A 22,040-nucleotide genomic window follows, 5' to 3' on the forward strand; every position below is an offset into this window, starting at 1 on the left:
TCTGCTGATCGTAGTGTGATTGACAGGAAGTGGGTGTTTCTGGGGGGATACTAGCCATTTTATGGGAGTGTGTGAAAAAACGCAGGCGTTTCAGGGAAAAACGCGGGAGTGGTTGGAGAAACGGGGGAGTGGCTGGGCGAACGCTGGGTGTGTTTGTGACATCAAACCAGGAACGAAAAGGACTGAACTGATCGCACTGGAGGAGTAAGTCCCGAGCTACTCAGAAACTGCTAAGAATTTTCTCTTCGCTATTTTGCGAATCTTTCGTTCGCTATTCTGCTAAGCTAAGATTCACTCCCAGAGGGCGGCGGCTTAGCGTGTGCAATGCTGCTAAAAGCAGCTAGCGAGCGAACAACTCGGAATGAGGGCCATAGTGCAGCTTTCTCCATTGCACTTTACAATTGGAGCAACAGTAATAGAACAAAACTGGGTAATATAACAGACAGACCTAGGGGTAGGAATGCCCTGCTCGCAAGCTTACACTCTACAGGTCGGGTGTGGATCAGCAAATCGACAGTGTCCAGGTCAACAATGTTTAGGTCAACCACTATAGCTCGACAGTCACTAGGTCGACAGGGTTTGAAGGTCAACAGGGTTACTAGGCCAACATGTGCTAGATCGACAGGTCAAAAGGTCGACATGATTTTTTTTAAAAAAATTGGCATCGTTTTCTGCGTACAGTGACCGGAAAGCCGAATTAGTGCACTGTGTCCCATCACATGGCTCGCTTCGCTCGCCATGCTTCAGGCAAGGTGCCTCGGTCCGCTACCGCTGCGCTCGGCACAGATTACCGTTCCAATCGTAGTCCACGTGGATCGTTAAGTATGAAAAAGTTCAAAAAAAGATTTTTTTTTAAAAAAACTCATGTCAACCTTTTGACCTGTCGACCTAGCACATGTCGACCTAGAAAGTAGAAACCCTGTCAACCTTCCAACCCTGTCGACCTAGTGACTGTCGACCTATAGTGGTTGACCTAAACATTGTCGACCTAGACAGTGTCGATGTTCAGACCGGATCCCCTATAGGTCACATGGTGAGGAAACGTTTTTGGGAAAATAAGGGAAGTTTCTTGTTCTGTAAAAATAGACTGACAATGAGTGAGCATGCACGAGGGCACTGCAATACCTGCAGGGAGACGTGTCTGTACATTAAGCACAGACTCTGTCATCACCCAGTAATACAAGAGTAATAGTAGGATTTGAAGTCTAATGGGTCCTACACGTTGCGCGATGCACCGCCGAGCTGCCCAACGGCGGATATGGCCGACGGGTGACCCGGCAGCGAGGGGGCAGTGACGGGGGGGAGTGAAGTTTCTTCACTCCCCCCGTCACCCGGCTCCATAGCAGTGCAGGCATATATGGACGAGATCATCCATATTGCCCTGCATGCACAAGCGACGGGGCACCAGCGATGAACGAGCGCGGGGCCGCACATCGTTCATTGCTGGTGCCTCCACACTGAGAGATATGAACACTTCCTCATTCAGTAATGAACGAGATCGTTCATATCTTTCACTAATATCGCCCAGTGTGTAGGGCCCATAACAAATGATAGATTACAGATATGTAGGATGTTTTCTATTGTTACACTGTATCAAGATAATGCTAAATGTCCTTCTTATTTCCATGTGTAGGTCATGAATTTCACAATATTTATAAGATGTGAGCCGAATAATATAACAAATGTCACATACAGGTAAGTGCATATTTACTATAAGCAGAACATATACAGTCTGAGTCACACCCAATCCGACTAGCGACTTTTTCCCCCTATCTCCACATGTGTAGGAGCCGGCATACGCATCAGCTACGTGTGATTCTGAGATACGTATGTCAGTCGCTTCTCACCGATGGCAGAATGGGCATTATGGGCCGGTGTTTAGAGAAGTGCGTTGTGTAGCCAGAGTTGCTACCCGTGTTGCGTCATGTTTCTGCATTGCGTGTGACGTTTATCCGTTTCATCTTGTGCAGCTAGCACTGGCTAGGTGTGAGTGTCATTGATAGTGGGGATGGCTGCTCTTGTTGCTGGCGGGTCCGTGTGATTGCAAAGACCTACATGAGCGTACTGAGGCACCCAGGGCAAATAAAAAAAATGCCACCCTCCCCTCATCTGTGGCAGTTGATGGGAACCATCAGAGGTAACAGACAAGAGCCTCACATACAGGAGTCCGAGCAGCTCCACACAGTGCATTTCCTTAATGCAGTGATGGCCCTCCAGCTGTTGTTGAACTACACATCCCAGCATGCCCTGCAAGTTTTAGCTTGGTCAAATTGCAAAACTGTTGCAGGGCATGCTGGTATGTGTAGTTCCGCAACAGCTGGAGGGCCTTAATGTTTTTAAGTGAGTGCAGCAGATTCAGTTTCACATAATTGCAGGCACACCATTGGGACAAATGCGCATTGCAAAATATTATGGGTTCTCACGCATGCGCATGTGCAAATGAATCGCTACATGATATTGGTATTGCGAACATTTTCCCTGCACCCCGGAATCAGGCCCTAGGTGTGACTCAGAATCTGGCACATGGATATTGTATTGATCGCTCATATACTGTATATGGGTGGATGAAGGGGATGGGGGTTTCCTAAAGCACAATACATTCACAATGGAGTCACTGGCATAAACAGTGTATTTTCCCATGTAAGTATATTTATACAGTGTATGTCCTGCATTCTTACACAGTATACACTTGGATTCTGATTCTGTAATATTGGTTCTTCCTTTCAGTAAGGGATCAGTGGTGCCGTCCATGGATCTAGATTATAACAATGCTTCACAAGCCCCTACAGACCAAGCGCTGGTGGACAGGTCGTATCAAGCCCTGAGAGACGGTAATACCTCCATTGGAAATTTCTCTGTGGATCCTGCCAGTGTCGCGTCTGATGGTGAGTTCTGATGTCATGAATCGTTATTTAGATGTGAAGCCATATGCATATATTATAGACAGGTGCCGGCACACATAACAGTATACGCTGGTGTAAAGGATGAATACAAATTGTCTTATATGTAATGCTGAGCAATGGGGGCGTCCAGAGGAGAATTAGGTAAATAAAATGCAGCCAATACAGGTACCTGGTTACGCATTTCATCATAGCCTATGAAGATGCAGGATATTGGTGATCTTTTGGAGTTGTCATCATATGAGAGGTAGTATGGGTTAACAGCATTTACTAAAAAGATACATTTATCAGAGTCTTCCCCATCTCACTCAGGTGATCATCCATGGGTGGAAGTTTGTAATTGTCACAAATCAGGCCTCAATGCCTTCTGATTAGGTCGGAAAGCTCAGCCTGTCGACACACTCTCCTGCACGCGGGTTGCCCAGCGGCATCCCCACTTTGCCACCCCGTGCAGATATACTCCGGTTTGTTACATCTGACTGTTGCATCACCCTTAAAGGGATAGGCACACATGACTGTTACATCAGGTTGGCGCCAAATTCAACCAGCAGCCTATGTAAAGGTGACACTGAGCGCTACACAGGACAACAGTATTAGGTCATGAGACCTGCTCCAGCGTTTGTGTGATTCTACTGCTGAGTCCCAGACCCTTTTTCTTGATGACAATCCTCTGCCTGTGTCCTGACCTGGGCTTGCCTCACTGTTTTACTACTTGGCCCATGACTGGATTCCCTGACTACGCTCCAGCCTGCAGATTCTGTATCTACAGTAGCTAATGTTGCACTCCCATACCATTACCTCCCAGGGGCAGCTAGGGGGCAGTGATCTGCAGACTTCCAGCAGCAAACTCTGTTTCTTCTTGCAGTGTTTCTTGAACCGGGTGGTCCAGTAGACTCCATGGGCGGGATGTTTTTTTTAAAAGGGGCAATCATTTACAAGGCAAAATCATGCCATGTAATTGATTGCCCCTTTAAACAAATGTCAGAGTTAGGCCGGCATTCCCCACATTCAGCAAACTTGGACTTTATTATATCCCGTAGAAATGAAAGGTCAATTTTCCCTTTATCGGCACTACCAATAAAAATTCAATGAACAATACGTTCCTTGCCTTGAAAATGACCCCAGAAGGGGTTGAAATGCATTGGCAGGGATCAAGACTGGTGGTGTAAGGAAGACAATTACAAGCATGTGCGGAGTACCAGGGAGCCTAACCGGGATGCCTTCTGGTGATATATCCTCTATGCTCATATTAAAGAACTGACCATTGCCAGTTCTTTCTAAGTGGATGTGTTTCATCTGACTCGGAGGCAGTTGAAATACTATGGTGAAAGCCAGTGGCATCACTAGGCTTGGTGTCACCCAGTGCGGTAAGTCACTGTGTCAAACCCCCCCTCCCATGGAATTGAAGACCGGGACACCACGTGCAACAAAGACACAAAAGGGGGCGTGGTCTAACAATAATTTTCCCCGAGCCCTCCCTCTTCAAATATCCCATTTCTTCCATAATCTCCCCATCCATAGCAGTGTCACTGTCCCCTCTCTCCATATTTTGCTGCACCCCATCTCTCTTCTCCGGTATAGTAATTCCATCCAGCAGCAGCTCTTACCTACTGCTGTGTGGCTGCTGTGTGGCTGCCTGTAGCCACTGCTGCCGCTCCTTTCTTCCTCGCTGTCCATAGTTGCCCCACTATCTGCTGCTGGTGAATGGTGGCGGTGCTGTGCCTACTGGGAGAGGCACTGTCCAGGGATGATCTGGACTCCTCCGCTCTCCTGCAGGTCCCTCTGTGCCAACACCCTGTCACTAGCCCCCTGCCAGTGTCTCCCTAACACCGACATTGTATAGGGGTTGATGTGTTGGGGACCCATTCCATGCAGCAGAGTTACACCCCAGTAACTAGGGGAGTGTTGTGAATGGTGGCTAGTGGCTGCTTCCCCTCTCCGGGGATGTTGTTGCTGCTAGCCCCCTCCAGTAATGCGGTCCGTAAGCAGTCCTGCATGCTGCCTGGGCTCCTGGCAACCCGCACATATTGCTCCCGGGTGTGTATCATTAAATCGACAGTGTTTAAGTTGACAATGTTTAGGTCGACCACTATAGGTCGAGTCACTTGGTCGACAGGGTCTGAAGGTCGACAGGGGTTCTAGGTCGACATGTGCTAGGTCGACTGGTCAAAAGGTCGACATGAGTTTTTCATGTTTTTTTGGTGTCATTTTCTCCGTACAGTGACCAGGAAGCCCAATTAGTGCACCGTGTCCCCTCGCAAGGCTCACTTCGCTTGCCATGCTTCTGGCAAGGTTTCATTCGTAGTCCGCGTGGATCGTTAAGTATGAAAAAGGTCAAAAAAGAGAAAAATTTTGAAAAACTCATGTTGACCTTTTGACCTGTCGACCTAGCACATGTCGACCTAGAAACAATGTCGACCTTCAGACCCTGTCGACCTAGTGACTGTCGACCTATAGTGGTCGACCTAAACATTGTCGACCTAGACAGTGTCGATCTTCAGACCGGATCCCATTGCTCCCAGCTGTGTGTGCACAGCTGAAAGGAACAGGAAGTGCAGAAGCGTGCAGGGCTTGTGAGAGTGGGGCTGCTCCTGCTGTGTCCTGTGTCTGCTGAGTTACTCACGCCTCCTCGGATCGCTCAGGGAGTGATCTATGGAGACAGGTTAGAGGAGGGAAAAAGTGCACAAAAATGGTGCCACCCCTTCAGATGGTGACACCCAGGTGCGGTCCACACCCACTTAGTGATGCCACTGGTGAAAGCCCTTCTTTGAGACATGATGTGGAAGATTTGGAGAACTATGGAATGGACTTATCTGTTGGACTATACTATTCAGAGTCTAATGAACTGAAATACAAGTTCTATAAGGGACGTATTGTTCATTGAATTTTTTTGGTGGCGCCGGTAAAGGGAAAACTCACTTTTCTTTCTATTGCATTCTTTACAGGGTGTGAGGATCATCCCGTGAGTCTTCCTTGCTCTGGCAGCTTCAGGTTGCGCAGTTTGGAAAACCCACACTTCATTATCCTTTGTTTCTATTACATCCTGCCAAAAACTTCCACACTACCAGAGCATATCCTGGTCTGACAGCATCCCATTGCCCAGAAACGTGATAGTAACTGACACTGCTTGCAAATACAGTTGTGCTCATAAGTTTTCATACCCTAGCAGAATTTATGATTTTCTGGCAATTTGTCAGAGAATATAAATGATAACTCACAAACTTTTCTTTCACTCATGGTTAGTGGTTGGGTGAAGTCATTTATTGTCAAACAACTGTGTTTACTCTTTTTAAATCATAATGACAACAGAAACTACCCAAATGACCCTGATCAAAAGTTTACATACCCCAGTTCTTAATACCCTGTATTGCCCCCTTCAACATCAATGACAGCTTGAAGTCTTTTGTGGTAGTTGTGGATGAGGCTCTTTATTTTCTCAGATGGTAAAGCTGCCCATTCTTCTTGGCAAAAAGCCTCCAGTTCCTGTAAATCCTTGGGCTGTCTTGCATGAACTGCACGTTTGAGATCTCCCCAGAGTGGCTCAATGATATTGAGGTCAGGAGACTGAGATGGCCACTCCAGAACCTTCACTTTATTCTGCTGTAGCCAATGACTGGTCGACTTGGCCTTGTGTTTTGGATTATTGTCATGTTGGAACGTCCAAGTATGTCCCATGCGCAGCTTCCGTGCTGATGAGTGCAAATTTTCCTCCAGTATTTTCTGATAACATTCTGCATTCATCTTGCCATCAATTTTGACCAAGTATCCAGTGCCTTTGTAGCTCACACATCCCCAAAACATCAGCGATCCACCTCCATGTTTCACAGTAGGAATGGTGTACCTTTCATCATAGGCCTTGTTGACTCCTCTCCAAATGTAACGTTTATGGTTGTGGCCAAAAAGTTAAATTTTGGTCTCATCACTCCAAATGACTTTGTTCCAGAAGTTTTGAGGCTTGTCTCTGTGCTGTTTGGAGTATTGTAAGTGGGATTCTTTCTTTGTGGCATTTGCGTAGTAATGGCTTTCTTCTGGCGACTCGACCATGCAGCCTATTTTTCTTCAAATGCCTCCTTATTGTGCATCTTGAAACAACCACACCACTTTTTTCAGAGAGTCCTGTATTTCAGCTGAAGTTATTTGTGGATTTTTCTTTGCATCCCGAACAATTTTCCTGGCAGTTGTGGCTGACATTTTTGTTGGTCTACCTGACCGTGATTTGGTTTCCACAGAATCCCTCATTTTCCACTTCTTAATTAGAGTTTGAACACTGCTGATTGGCATTCTCAATTTCTTGGATATCTTTTTATATCCCTTTCCTGTTTTATACAGTTCAATTACCTTTTCCCACAGATCCTTTGACAATTCTTTTGCTTTCCCCATGACTCAGAATCTAGACACATCAGTGCAGCACTGGATGAAAGATGCAAGGGTGTTTCAGGAGTCCAGAAACTCACTGACCTTTTATACACACACACTGATTACAAGCAAACAGATCACAGGTCAGGATGGTTACCTTTAGTAGCCATTCAAACCCGTTTGTGTCAACTTGTGTGCATGTTATCAGGCCAAAATCTCCAGGGTATGTAAACTTTTGATCAGGGCCATTTGGGTAGTTTCTGTTGTCATTATGATTTAAAAAGAGTAAACACAGTTGTTTGACAATAAATGGCTTCACCCAACCACTAACCATGAGTGAAAGAAACGTTTGTGAGTTATCATTCATATTCTCTGACAAATGGCCAGAAAATCACAAATTCTGCTAGGGTATGTAAACTTATGAGCACAACTGTACATCTCTCCCTCTCATCTTGCCATTTATATAACCAGCATCTGTATTAAAGCATCCTAGTATATATATATCTGCTTCTCAAATAGGTGTTCTTATCTGAGCCCAATTCTAATTCTGCTTGATAGTCCATCAAGTCCTCTAGGGCTTCTTCTCGGCATGGGATAGAGAACATGCAAAATAACAGATCATAGTGTGTAAGATCAACACCCTTGTGTTATCCTAGAAAATGGAATTATAATGTCCGAAGACTAATTCCCAGTTAATAGAACTAAATTCCCATGAATCATGAAAAGATGTATACACTTCAGTGGCTCCTCTGTGGCTCCCATATGGTTATGCCCTCAATCAAAAACGGGATAAAGGAGCGCCTTCAGATCAATCTTTATTGTCCACTTTCACAGATTATCATTAATCACTTAACTGACTTTTTCCCCCCCGAAATTGTCAGCTTTTTTTTTTATGAGTGAATTAGGTGAAGAACATGAATTTAACCCTATCCAAAATGATTTCAGTAAAAAAAACAAAAACAAAAACAAAAAAAAATTTTGTTAAAAATAATAATTTTCCAAAACATCGTTCGGGAACATCGCAACCATTGGAATATCGGAAACATCTTGGCTTTCATTTTGAAATCCGGGACAGCCTCCAGGTACACAGGGGGAACTTGGGGATAATTTACACACGCTATGGGCTGCTATTGTCTGCAGCGGCTGGAGGGTGGGTGTCCTGCCGTGCTGACCGATTAGCAGTGATCGGCAGCACGGCATTCAATATGGGAGAGTGCAGGGACAGAAGCAGCGGAGGGGAGTTTCCCTTCCCTGCCGCTGCTAACACTGTTTATCTGACTGGTCGCATCCTGTGCGACCAGGTCAGATAGAGCACTTGCAGGCATGGTCGCATCTGATGCGACTATGCCAGGCAAGTGGTTAAGACACCTGCATTAGATTGAAGCCCAAAAAATAAGGAAAAAAACAATCTGGTGCAGAGGTTCCCAGACTGTGCCCTCAAGGCATCCAAAGGTATCAGGTTTTAAGGATAACCATGCATGGGCTTGGGCACAGGTGACTTAACCACTTAGCAGGCATGGTCAGATCACATGCAACCGTGTTGCTCCACTGTGTCAATCAGTTTTTGACAAGGAGATCCATTCTGCAGATGTGCGTAATATCAGGGCTGTAACTAGGAGTGTGCAGAGGGGGCACCACACATAGTGCTACAGGGTAGGGGGAGCTGTTGGCGGCACTTGTCAATTATCTGTTTTAATTACTTTCATTTACAGCTTCCCCCCTTTTTAAAGCCCAGCAACCCCTGACCGCCCCTGTTCCCTACCCCCATTTTTATTAACCCTTCCGGAGCTAATACCTATACAACATTCATGAACTTAACTTGAGAGCCCTTTGTTATTCAGTCACACTGTTGGTTATTACATTTCAAGATGCTGACATACCTGGGATTCTAACCCATTGCCTGTGGTATTGCAGTCAGACACTCTATTCATGGAGCTATCTGCCCTTGCATAGAAAGACAGAGAATTCTATATATTTGAAGTTTATCTTGTACTTTGTGAAAAAATGATCAGCATTGCAAGTGAGCCGATCTATGCAGTGTGTGGCTGCAAGGGATTGGATGTGTGGCTGCACACTACATACTGCAGATATACTTAATTGCAATGCTGATAAAAAATTTTACAAAGTACAAGTAGCTTCATACTGTATTGTTAGAAATCTCATAGTTTATATGCAGGATTAGATAGATCATTGAGTAGGGTGTTTGACTGCAACAGGTTATAGTTTTGCATTCTTGATATGACAGTGTATTTAAAAGTGTTATTTAATAAAGGGTATTGTAACTGAATATAATACTTACATATTTTTAAAAATACTTTTTAAACTGTATTAAATAAAAAAAATATATTTTATGAACAGTTTTGAAGGGAAAAATCATCAGTTAAGTGGTTAATAAGTACCTCAGTCAATTTGATTTAACCATCTGTACTCGACATTCTTTAAAACCTAGACTGTTAAGGGCCGTATTGACGGTCCGATTTGGGGAGAGATGTGTGCTGAACGGTTCGCTCAGCACAAATCTCTCCCCCCGCTCAGCACAGCGCAATGTGTGCTGAGCGTGCGGGGGGAGACGGTGGAGCCGCTCATTTCACCCAGCGGGTGAAATGAGCGACCTGCTAGATTAAGCCTGCATGCAGGTCAGTCTAGCACCAGCGATAGCGATGCGCGGGGCTGTGCATCGCTATCGCTGTGAGGGCTACACACGTATCGATCGCTGCTTAAAATCTAGTCAGATTGCTTAGATTTTAAGCAGCGATCGCTCCGTGAGTACCGCCCTTTAGAGTGCCTTGAGGAGCAATTTTGGGAACCACTGATACAGTGTGATATTGTTTAATAGGTACAACTGGTAGATAGATTAATGTTAAAAGAAAACATTTACATAAAAGACATAAAATAGCACCACATTTCTTAGAATAATTGCCCTCTAGTATTCTTTGATATTACGTAAGTGCACAAGCTGCCTTCCAGAAGATCACAGTATGAATGCTGTGCACAGTGGAAGGTAGGTCTCGGATCCATGCTGCTTTCCCTGGTGCTGTTCTTTTGTGTCCGGCCAGTCACACCCAGTCTTCACCCCGGTCACCCCCCATCATTCCTGATGCGTTTCAATTGTGAACTATTTTTTTCAGCGTGGCTCTTGTTACTACCAAACTGGTCCTGAACGCTTGTCATCCCCTGAAGCCTCGGGCTAGCAACTCCATCCTATTCATGTGACACCGTTCAATCGTAGAAACTGCAAGTTCATAAAGAATTTACCAATAGGCCAAAATAGAGCAGTGTATAAAATCACTCATTCTTACAACGCAGACTATGGGGGGAATGTAATAGGGTACTTGGTGAAGCAGTTTTTGTCAATATATTAGGAATCTGTGTTGAATATGGCACTCCAAAAAGGATTCATTACAAAAGGTATTTCTTATGATGTATGTAATATAATGGTGGCTGGATAGTTTGTGCTTTAGCTCGTCCGACGCAAGAAACGGCACTGAAGGGGGTTATAAGGGGAGGGTAAGTAAACTTACCTAGCCCCTGTTGGGACTCTCTCCTTGGGATGCCATAGCCAATCTTTTGACCACTGGTATCCCAACCACCGCAAAAACATCACACCCGCACAGTAGCAATAATGGGAAAATTATGAAACGCCAAATGAAATTGGTTGTCTTTGGGGAAGATTCAAATGTTTGAAAAGTCAGTTGGGAGTCTGTTTTTTCCTATCTAATAGACAGACACCCAACCGACTTTTCAGATATTTGAATCTCCCCCTTTATGTTTGGTGATCTAAATATTAGAAGATACGCATGTGCTGCATTCGGAATTCTGTGCAGAAAGTATAATGGAATAAATATATGATATAACTTTTTGGGAGATGACCTCCCATTGCTCCTAGTAGGAAATGTTCAGTTCTTTTACTCTACATGGTAAAAATTGAGCGTCAGGTCAGAGAACATGTTTAATGTGACTAGAATAAACCACTGAAGTGCTGGTACAGTAAGAAAATCGGTAATATTAGGTTTCTATATATGGTACATTGATACATTTATTCTGTGTGTGTAAGGGCCACATACATAATGAGTCTAGGACAGTTGATCCTGAGTAAAGTGGGCAGTCCAGGTGACTTGATGAGGTGATTTGCGCTGAAATTTGCTATTATGGCCCTGCTCAATGCCTTGCAATGCTGCAAATCCATTCTATAGTGGGGGCGGAGTCACAATGACGCAGTTGTGGCACCATGACACCACTCCGCAGATCTTCCTGCACCACTCCCCCTGGACCTCACACGTGACTGCCCCCTGCCGGAGGGGACAGCCGGGATGTCAGCAAGTCTGACATACTGTATATAATTGCATATACAGGAACGCTTAAGCTGGCCATAACTAGGTCAATATCATGTACGAATACACGATATCGACTCATCATTCCACCCATCGCATGCACATCGTGCATGTCTTGGGTGCGATTACAATGTGGTGCGGGGCCCCGTGGATCGCACTTTGCATCAACGGATCATATATGTGCTGCACATATGATCAAACGATCCCCGCAGCAGTGAACTGTGGAGGTACAATAGATCATACGCCGGGGAGCTGGCGGGTTCGCGGGAGGGGGGGGGGGGGGCAGGGTGTCGTGGGTTGCTCGCATCTTAATGCAAGTCGTCCTAGTGTATGACCAGCATGACACATAGAAGTACTGTAGACATACCAGTTTGAGGTGGGCATGAAACTGTTAAGTATCTATGCATATAAGCCATCCTATCATAAAGAGTTAAACTTATTAGAATTAATTACAAATAGAATTTAAAAGTTTCAATTAGAAACTGTGTGATTCTGGTATAAACACTGGATTAGATTATGGAGATGAAAACCTTAAAAAGGAATGATCCTAAAATATATGAAATCCAACACATATTCATTCTAATTATTTTCTCTAGGTGTAACGGTAAATGTAACTTCAACAACTGCTCAGCCATCAACTAGCACATCACCAGCAGTCACCACTACAGCTGGAGCCAGTACAACACCCGCAGTCACTACAGCTGGAGCCAGTACAACACCAGCAGTCACCACTACAGCTGGAGCCAGTACAACACCCGCAGTCACCACTACAGCTGGAGCCAGTACAACACCTGCAGTCACTACAGCTGGAGCCAGCACAACACCCGCAGTCACTACAGCTGGAGCCAGTACAACACCTGCAGTCACTACAGCTGGAGCCAGCACAACACCTGCAGTCACTACAGCTGGAGCCAGCACAACACCCGCAGTCACTACAGCTGGAGCCAGTACAACACCTGCAGTCACTACAGCTGGAGCCAGCACAACACCTGCAGTCACTACAGCTGGAGCCGGTACAACACCAGCAATCACTACAGCTGGAGCCAGCACAACACCAGCAATCACTACAGCTGGAGCCAGCACAACACCTGCAGTCACTACAGCTGGAGCCAGCACAACACCCGCAGTCACTACAGCTGGAGCCGGCACAACACCCGCAGTCACTACAGCTGGAGCCAGTACAACACCTGCAGTCACTACAGCTGGAGCCAGTACAACACCTGCAGTCACTACAGCTGGAGCCAGTACAACACCTGCAGTCACTTCAGCTGGAGCCAGCACAACACCTGGAGTCACTACAGCTGGAGCCAGCACAACACCTGCAGCCACCACTACAGCTGGTGCAAGTACAACACCTGCAGTAACTACAGCTGGAGCCAGCACAACACCCGCAGTCGCTACAGCTGGAGCCAGCACAACACCCACAGTCACTACAGCTGAAGCAAGCACAACACCTGCAGTCACTACAGCTGGAGCCAGTACAACACCCGCAGTCACTACAGCTGGAGCCAGCACAACACCTGCAGCCACTACAGCTGGAGCCAGCACAACACCCGCAGTCACTACAGCTGGAGCCAGCACAACGCCCGCAGTCACTACAGCTGGTGCCAGTACAACACCTGCAGTCACTACAGCTGGAGCCAGCACAACACCTGCAGTCACTACAGCTGGAGCCAGCACAACACCTGCAGTCACTTCAGCTGGAGCCAGCACAACACCTGCAGTCACTACAGCTGGAGCCAGCACAACACCTGCAGTCACTTCAGCTGGAGCCAGCACAACACCTGCAGTCACTACAGCTGGAGCCAGCACAACACCTGCAGTCACTACAGCTGGAGCCAGCACAACGCCCGCAGTCACTACAGCTGGTGCCAGTACAACACCCGCAGTCACTACAGCTGGAGCCAGCACATCACCCGCAGCCACTACAGCTGGAGCCAGCACAACACCCGCAGTCACTACAGCTGGAGCCAGCACAACACCTGCAGTCACTACAGCTGGAGCCAGCACAACTCCTGCAGTCACTACAGCTGGTGCCAGTACAACACCCGCAGTCACTACAGCTGGAGCCAGCACAACGCCTGCAGTCACTACAGCTGGTGCCAGTACAATACCTGCAGTCACTACAGCTGGTGCCAGTACAACACCCGCAGTCACTACAGCTGGAGCCAGCACAACACCTGCAGTCACTTCAGCTGGAGCCAGCACAACACCTGCAGTCACTACAGCTGGAGCCAGCACAACACCTGCAGTCACTTCAGCTGGAGCCAGCACAACACCTGCAGTCACTACAGCTGGAGCCAGCACAACACCTGCAGTCACTACAGCTGGAGCCAGCACAACGCCCGCAGTCACTACAGCTGGTGCCAGTACAACACCCGCAGTCACTACAGCTGGAGCCAGCACATCACCCGCAGCCACTACAGCTGGAGCCAGCACAACACCCGCAGTCACTACAGCTGGAGCCAGCACAACGCCCGCAGTCACTACAGCTGGTGCCAGTACAACACCCGCAGTCACTACAGCTGGAGCCAGCACAACGCCTGCAGTCACTACAGCTGGTGCCAGTACAATACCTGCAGTCACTACAGCTGGTGCCAGTACAACACCCGCAGTCACTACAGCTGGAGCCAGCACAACACCTGCAGTCACTACAGCTGGAGCCAGCACAACACCTGCAGTCACTTCAGCTGGAGCCAGCACAACACCTGCAGTCACTACAGCTGGAGCCAGCACAACACCTGCAGTCACTAAAGCTGGAGCCAGCACAACACCTGCAGTCACTACAGCTGGAGCCAGCACAACACCTGCAGTCACTACAGCTGGAGCCAGCACAACACCTGCAGCCACCACTACAGCTGAAGCCAGCACAACGCCCGCAGTCACTACAGCTGAAGCCAGCACAACGCCCGCAGTCACTACAGCTGAAGCCAGCACAACACCTGCAGTCACTACAGCTGGAGCCAGTACAACACCTGCAGTCACTACAGCTGAAGCCAGCACAACACCTGCAGTCACTACAGCTGGAGCCAGCACAACACCTGCAGTCACTACAGCTGAAGCCAGCACAACGCCCGCAGTCACTACAGCTGGAGCCAGTACAACACCTGCTGTCACCACCACCCCTGGTGCCAGCACAACACCTGCAGTCACCACCACACCCAGAGCCAGCACAACACCTGTAATTACCAGCACAACCAGTGCCAACACTGCATCTGACATGACCAGCAACATCACAGCTACACTTTCTTTTAAAGTGACGAATAAAAACTTCACATCAGACCTCTCCAATAGAAACTCCCAGGCATTCAAGGATCTGGCAGCAGAAATAGAGTATCTGGTGAGTGATAATACGTTTTTGTACATGTAGTAAAGTAGATAGGGGGCTTCTGATTTATTCAGCCAATTACTATGTATGTGCTGGTCTGTAATCACCATATTATGCATTTATTCTGATTATAAGGGAGATGTATCGAGCCTTGGAGACAGACAGAGAGATATAGGTGAGAAGTTGCCCACAGCACCCAATCCGCAACTAACTGTTACTTTCTGTGACAGATAAATGTCAGAAATTGATTGGTTGCTTTTGAAACTTCTCCACTTTTTATCTGTCCAAAGCTTGATACATCTCCCCTTTTATCACTATGTTTATACTTATTCAATGATCATAAATAGAAAAACCATCAACAGCATAAAACTGCATTACATATTCATTGGATTGTGGACACAGCTCTCTGTATATTCTCTTCCCTCCTCGGCCATTTATGACATATGAATGGAGGAGAGATGGATAACCATATAGAGACCAGCAAACAGAAACATTTTACTGAAGTGAATGACAGAACAGTGTCTAGAGAAAGAAGAACTTGTTCAATTCATAATAAAATAATGAGCCAAAATACAGACACAAAGTATGACTAGCTAATAGAAACGATTAATTGTAAAACAAACAAAGTAACAACTAAGCTCTAACTGTTGTATGCTTGTATGTAACTTTATCTATGTTCTCCACACAGGTGATACAAATTCTACGAAGAGTTTTTGCTAAAATAATATCAGTTTTTGTTGTGTCTTTCAGGTGAGTAAAATAAATGGCATACATTGTGTATAGAAAACAACTGTAACATTATAAAATCAATACTGAAATATAAAGAATCACTACACCCAAACCAAAAAATTTATAGTAAGTGAGATGATTCCAATAATAACATCTTATCTGCTTACATAATCATATTCTGAGTCTGGGTGTCACTTTGGTAAGTGATGCCTCTGATCGCAGATAAGCTGGCCAATCATATTCAGGCAGTGTAAACAGTCACTCGGCTCTGAACTCCTTCCAAGCTTTATTTCCATGCCACTATATACCACCGAGCTGCATTGAACTCTAAGCCGCTGTTGACCTTGTAGTGTACCTCACTGTAGCAATGGCGTAAATTGTCACACATGCTGTAACTTTGGTGGTTTAAAGACGCACAGTCAGCATGTCACAAAGAGACTTCAATTCCTGTTCAATAATGCTCGGGTATTCTGCTGAACTGTCTCCGTAGTTCCTGTGCGGTTAAAGTCGCATCCCGGTGTGTCTGGTACAGAGTGGTGTTTTGCTGCATTTGCAGTACAAATAAGATGCAAATTTAAGGAAAAAGTCACTATGCTGCGTCGTGGTCCGCAGCTCACCCGTGCCAGGCGTCTCGTACCACATGACATATTGAGGCTATGTGTATGCAGACACATCTGTATATCTCTCAGTTGCTAAATGTTGATATCTGATTATGATATTATAGAATACTGGGGGCCTGTTTCTGAGTCGCACGCAGCAGCATCTACTGGTGGCTGCCAATCTGTGGCTTTATGTAAATGTCGCTCCTTGTGTACATCCATGCAGCCAAATGTGTAAGGACTGAAATGACCACTTTTAGTGCCAATGGCCCTCATTCCGAGTTGATCACTCGCTAGCTGCTTTTAGCAGCATTGCACACGCTAGGCCGCCGCCCTCTGGGAGTGTATCTTAGCTTAGCAGAATAGCGAACGAAAGATTAGCAGAATTTCTACTAAATAATTCCCTGCAGTTTCTGAGTAGCTCCAGACCTACTCCTAGATTGCGATCACCTCAGTCCGTTTAGTTCCTGGTTTGACATCACAAACACGCCCTGAGTTCGGCCAGCCACTCCCCCCGTTTCTCCAGCCACTCCTGCGTTTTTACCTGGCACGCCTGCGTTTTTTAGCACACTCCTGGAAAACGCTTAGTTACCACCCAGAAACGCCCCTTTCCTGTCAATCACTCACCGATTAGCAGTGCGACTGAAAAGCGTCGCACGAACACCAGCAAATCTACTAAGTTTTGTGTTAAATAACTTAGCACATGCGCGCTGCGTACCATGCGCATGCACATTTTCCACCTAATCGCTGCGTTGCGAAAAACGGCAACGAGTGAACAACTCGGAATGACCACCAATGTACAGTATGCACCAGTGTTGTGGCAAATGCAGTGTCTCCATCTGATCATAGCCTCCTATGCCGGCATCTGGGAACGCAGCTGATTGCATAAACACACCCATGACACTCCCATAATACCACTACTGAATGGACCATTTTTGGATGCACTACTAGCCTCCCAGACACCGCCCAGCACTGTTCCACACTATATCTGATGCCGTCTAGCCCGATCACAACAGCACCTTTGTGTGTACACTCTGTAATGCATGCGCCGTACAAGTCTTTAACACATACGTGCCTACCTTGCTGCACCCTCCTCTGGGAGATGGCAGCGTGGTAGGCTAATGGGGGCATGGCCGGTGGCAATGGGGGCAGTCTGGGGGCGTGACCGGCAAGGGAAGTGGGCAGATTGTGGTCGTGGCAACACATATGCATCATTGTGGCCCCGCCCCCGCTAGACAGTGCAGAAAAAACTGGCACTGTATAGCAGGAGGCGGAGCTATGATGACACATTTCAATGCGAATCGTGTCATCATATCCCCCTCGCACTGCCCACTCGTTCACTGTTGTGGGCGGCCAAGGTAGGGGGGGGTGCGGGGGGCTATCCGGGATACCAGTAGACTTGGCCACCTTTCCGGGGAATGATTTCAGACTGTGCATTTGAATTATACATTATACATATGTGACCCAGCCATTCTAATTGTTGTTCTATCCGGTTGAATTTCGGAGAAGGAGTGATAAACTCTTCAGTACCTTTGTATCGTTTTGTTTACTGTTCGTTGACAGATAATTCATTACTATGTGCTAGTCGTCATTGCTGCAACAGCCCTTCCTTTGTCTGCCGGGTCCAAGAGACCCAGCGTCAGTACTGAAGTAACTCTTTCGAGTGCCTGTAGTCACCGCTGTATGGAAAAATTGCCACCGCCAGGTAAACGAGGAAGATGCATCAAATACATCAACAAGGACAGAAAAACACAATATTTATGTGAAAAATGTGATTATTTTCTTTGTTTGGAGCATGAAGAATTTATGTGTGAGAAATGCTTAAAAAATACTGGACAGGAAATGAAATAAATAATAATGTTTTCTGGGTGAATTAATAAAACAATAGTTTGAGATTAACTAGGGGTTTCTATGTCTATTCCTGATGTCATTCCTGATCAATTTCTATAGAATTCCTAAAACAACACAGAAATCCAAATGGGTCTCACAGACCCAGCGTCAGCGTTCGTGTCCCAAAATTTGACGTCACCACTGGAGGGTTAATCTGGTATATTATCATGCATGCACTAGCAGTATTTACTATATATATTTATCGGGATCAGTACGAGATCCCGCCAGACGGGATCCCGGCAGTCGGAATACTGACACCGGGATCCCAAAGGACACAATCCCGACAGGGGGGTGAGCACAATGCATCCGTTTGCGGGCTCGCTGAGCTCGCCACGCTGCGGACACGGTGCCTCGTTACTCTCAGCACACTAATTTATTCTCCCTCTATGGGTGTCGTGGGCACCCACAGCGGGAGAATATGTCGGGATTGTGGCAGTTGGGATCCCGGTGTCGGTATTCTGTCCGCCAGGATCCCTTCTGGCGGGATCTTGACTGCATCCCTATTTATCAATTGGCCGAGACCATGCACTCTTTAATGGGTAGCCAGGTCTATGTGGCAGCTGGCCACACCCCCTCTGGAGATTTGCCACACCCTTAAACATGGGCCACTATCACTACATCCACCCTGTAGGCCCTTTATGCCCCAGTTCCCCCTACAGTGTATACATCTTTATCTATAGCTACATATTTAGTCATTGTTTCCTTTTTTCTCCAGTTCTGGATCCGTGGATGTGTTACTACAAATCACCTTGCCAGACAACACCACGCTCCCTGTAAATATTACAGCGATCAGGGAGGCATTTGAGAATGTGAGCCTAAGTGGTGACCTTGGCAATAATACACAAGTGTTGGTCTCCAGTATCACATTTAATGGTAAGTATGGCTTGTGTCTGGAGTATCATACAGTAACATAGTTGATGAGGTTGGACAAAGTCAAAATGTCTATCGAGTTCAACCTGTATTATAAAATTTTACTTAAGTTAAATGCTGTAACCTGGGATATTACTTTCAGTTAGGAATTTATCTAATCAATCTTTAAACTTATTGTCCACCATTACTACCTTCTCTGACAGAGAATTCCAAATCCTTACTGCTCTTACTGTGAAGAACCCTTTCCTCCGTTGTCTATGAATTTTTTTCTCTTCTAACCTCAGGGGGTGTCCACGTGTGTTGTGTGGCGTTTTTTTTTTTTTATAAACAGATCGTCTGATAAATCCTTGTATTGTCCCTTTATGTATTTTTAAATATGAATAATGTCCCCTCTCAGCCGCCTCTTTGCCAATGTAAACACATCTAACCTTGTAAGTCTTGCCTCATAATCCAGTGCCTCTAACCCCTTAACCAGTTTGGTGGCTCGCCTCTGAACCCTTTCGATTTCCAAGATATCTTTTTTACAGTGCGGTGCCCAGAACTGTACACAATATTCCAGGTGTGGCCGCACCAATGATTTATACTGTGGCAGGATTACACTCTCATCCCTTGTCTCCATTCCCCGTTCTATGCATGCTAACACCTTACTAGCTTTTGTTGCTGCATTCTGACATTGTATACTGCTACTAAGTCTATTATCGATGAGCACAACCAAATCCTTTTCAACTACCGTTATCCCTACATTTTCCCCATTTAGTTTATGGGCTGCCTGATTGTTTTTAGTCCCAAAGTGCATAACTTTGCATTTTTCTATATTGAACCTCATTCTCCTTTTGTCTGCCCAAACTTCCAGTTTAGATAAGTCATTCCGTAAAGACTCAACATCCTTGTCTGAATTAATTACTCTACACAGTTTAGTATTGTCTGCAAAAATTAACACTGTGCTTTCTGGGCCCACTCCTAGGTCATTAATGAATATGTTATACAGCAATGGCCCGAGTACTGAACCCTGCGATATTCCACTAAGCACTGAGGCCCATTCAGAGAACATCCCATTAACCACCACTCACTGGGGGTCATTCCGAGTTGATCGCTTGCTAGCAACTTTTTGCAGTGCTTCGATCAAGCTAAATCTCGGCAATACTGCACATGCGTATGCACCGCATTGCGCAGGCGCGTCGTATGGGTACAAAGAGGATTGGTGCTGGGCGATGGATTTACCGAAGAATCCATGTGCACAGCCGATCGCAAGGTGATTGACAGAAAGAGGGCGTTTATGGGTGTCATCTGACCGTTTTCTGGGAGTGTTTTTATCCATTTGTTCCTAAACCTTCTTTTTAAGCCACATCGGTTTAAATTTACTACTCCTGTTTTTGTTGACCTTGGGAATGAACAAATGAGTGTACTTATTGAACAAAGTTGTAAAAGCATCCCACATTTCAGCCGTATTCTTACCATGAAATACAATGGTATTTCTTGTTTCAGCAAATTGAAATTAGCTTTTCTAAAAGTTAAAAGTCTTAGGGGGAGATGTACTAAGCCTGAAAAGTGATAAATATCACTGTAATAAAGCACCAGCCAATCGGCTCCTAACTGCCATGTCACAGGCTGTGTTTGAAAAATGACAGTTAGGAGCCGATTGGCTGGTGCTTTATCACAGTGATATTTATCACTTTTCAAGCTTAGTACATCTGGCCCTTAGGGCCCTATTTATCACCATCCGCATCCTTGGATGTGGATGGCATGTGATAAAATCACTCAAACTCACACTGCGATAACTGATTACATCACAGGGATGTATCAATTATCGCATGCAGGGACAGAGCTTGCAAACAAGCTCTGTCCCTGCAATGGCACTCCGCAGCATCATCGGGGTATTTTTTGTAAAAAATACCCCGATGTCCTGACGTGCATGCGCCACCCACACCGACATTGCCTCAATCACCACCGCCTGGTCAACCCCCCCGTTGCGACTACCCCCCCCCCCCCCCCCCCCGCACCGCGGACCCTCTTGCAGGATAATATACTTACCAGTCCAGGGAAACAGTCCACGCTGCTCCTGCTGGGCTGCTGGGCGCCGGATCCTGTGTGCAGCAGTGACCCCTGATGCTGTAAAGTGTGCTGCCGCTTTGCAGCTTCACTTTACTGCACCGGGGTCACAGCACAGCATATGGTGGACCTGGCACCCGGCAGCGCTCACCGGAGCAGCGAACACCGGCTCCCTGGACTGGTAAGTATTTTTTTTTTTTAAACTTTATTTTTCTTTTTACACTTTGATCAGCTTGTGTGTCCATCGGACACACAGAGCTGATCACACTGCCGGGTTCCCGTTCAGCTTTCTCTGCCAGGAGCAGAAAAAGCTGGGCATATGCTGCAGATCGCAGTGCTGCCATGTGAACTCGCCAGCCTGAGCTGGTGAGATTATCACAGGGCACACTGCGGTATTTTTTTACATTTTTATTTCAGTAAATTTGGCCACATCACATTTCCCATTATAAGTATGGAGAATGCAATCTGGGTTACTACCAAAAAGTGAATTAAAGGGTTTGGAGCAGTTTTACATGAAAACTGCTCTAAATGCCCTTTAATACGTTGGAGTGATACTAAAATAATGTGAAAAGGGTGTGTGAAAAGGGTGTGAAAACACCCCTTGTCACGTTATTTTAGTAAAAATAATGTTAATAAATGGGCCCCTTAGTTAGACCCTTATAGCGTTGTTTTTGGAAGCTGATATCGAATGTGATCATATTATGATCGCTATTTCCCAAGGTCTCCCCTACTTTAGTATTTGATATTATCTACACATTATTAGTACTAGGGGGGTCATTCAGACCCCCGATCACACGCTAGCTTTTTTTGCAGCAATGCGATCGGGTCTGAACTGCGCATGCGTATGCACCGCAATGTGCAGGCGCGTCGGCTGCCAGCGGTGGGCATCGCCGGACAGCAACGGATTTTGCGAAAAAAGCGATCGCACTAGCGATCGCAAGTAGATTGACAGGAAGAGGCCATTTGTGGGTGGCAACTGACCGTTTTT

This window comes from Pseudophryne corroboree, chromosome 9 (assembly GCF_028390025.1).
Source record: "Pseudophryne corroboree isolate aPseCor3 chromosome 9, aPseCor3.hap2, whole genome shotgun sequence".
NCBI classification, from domain to species: domain Eukaryota; kingdom Metazoa; phylum Chordata; class Amphibia; order Anura; family Myobatrachidae; genus Pseudophryne; species Pseudophryne corroboree.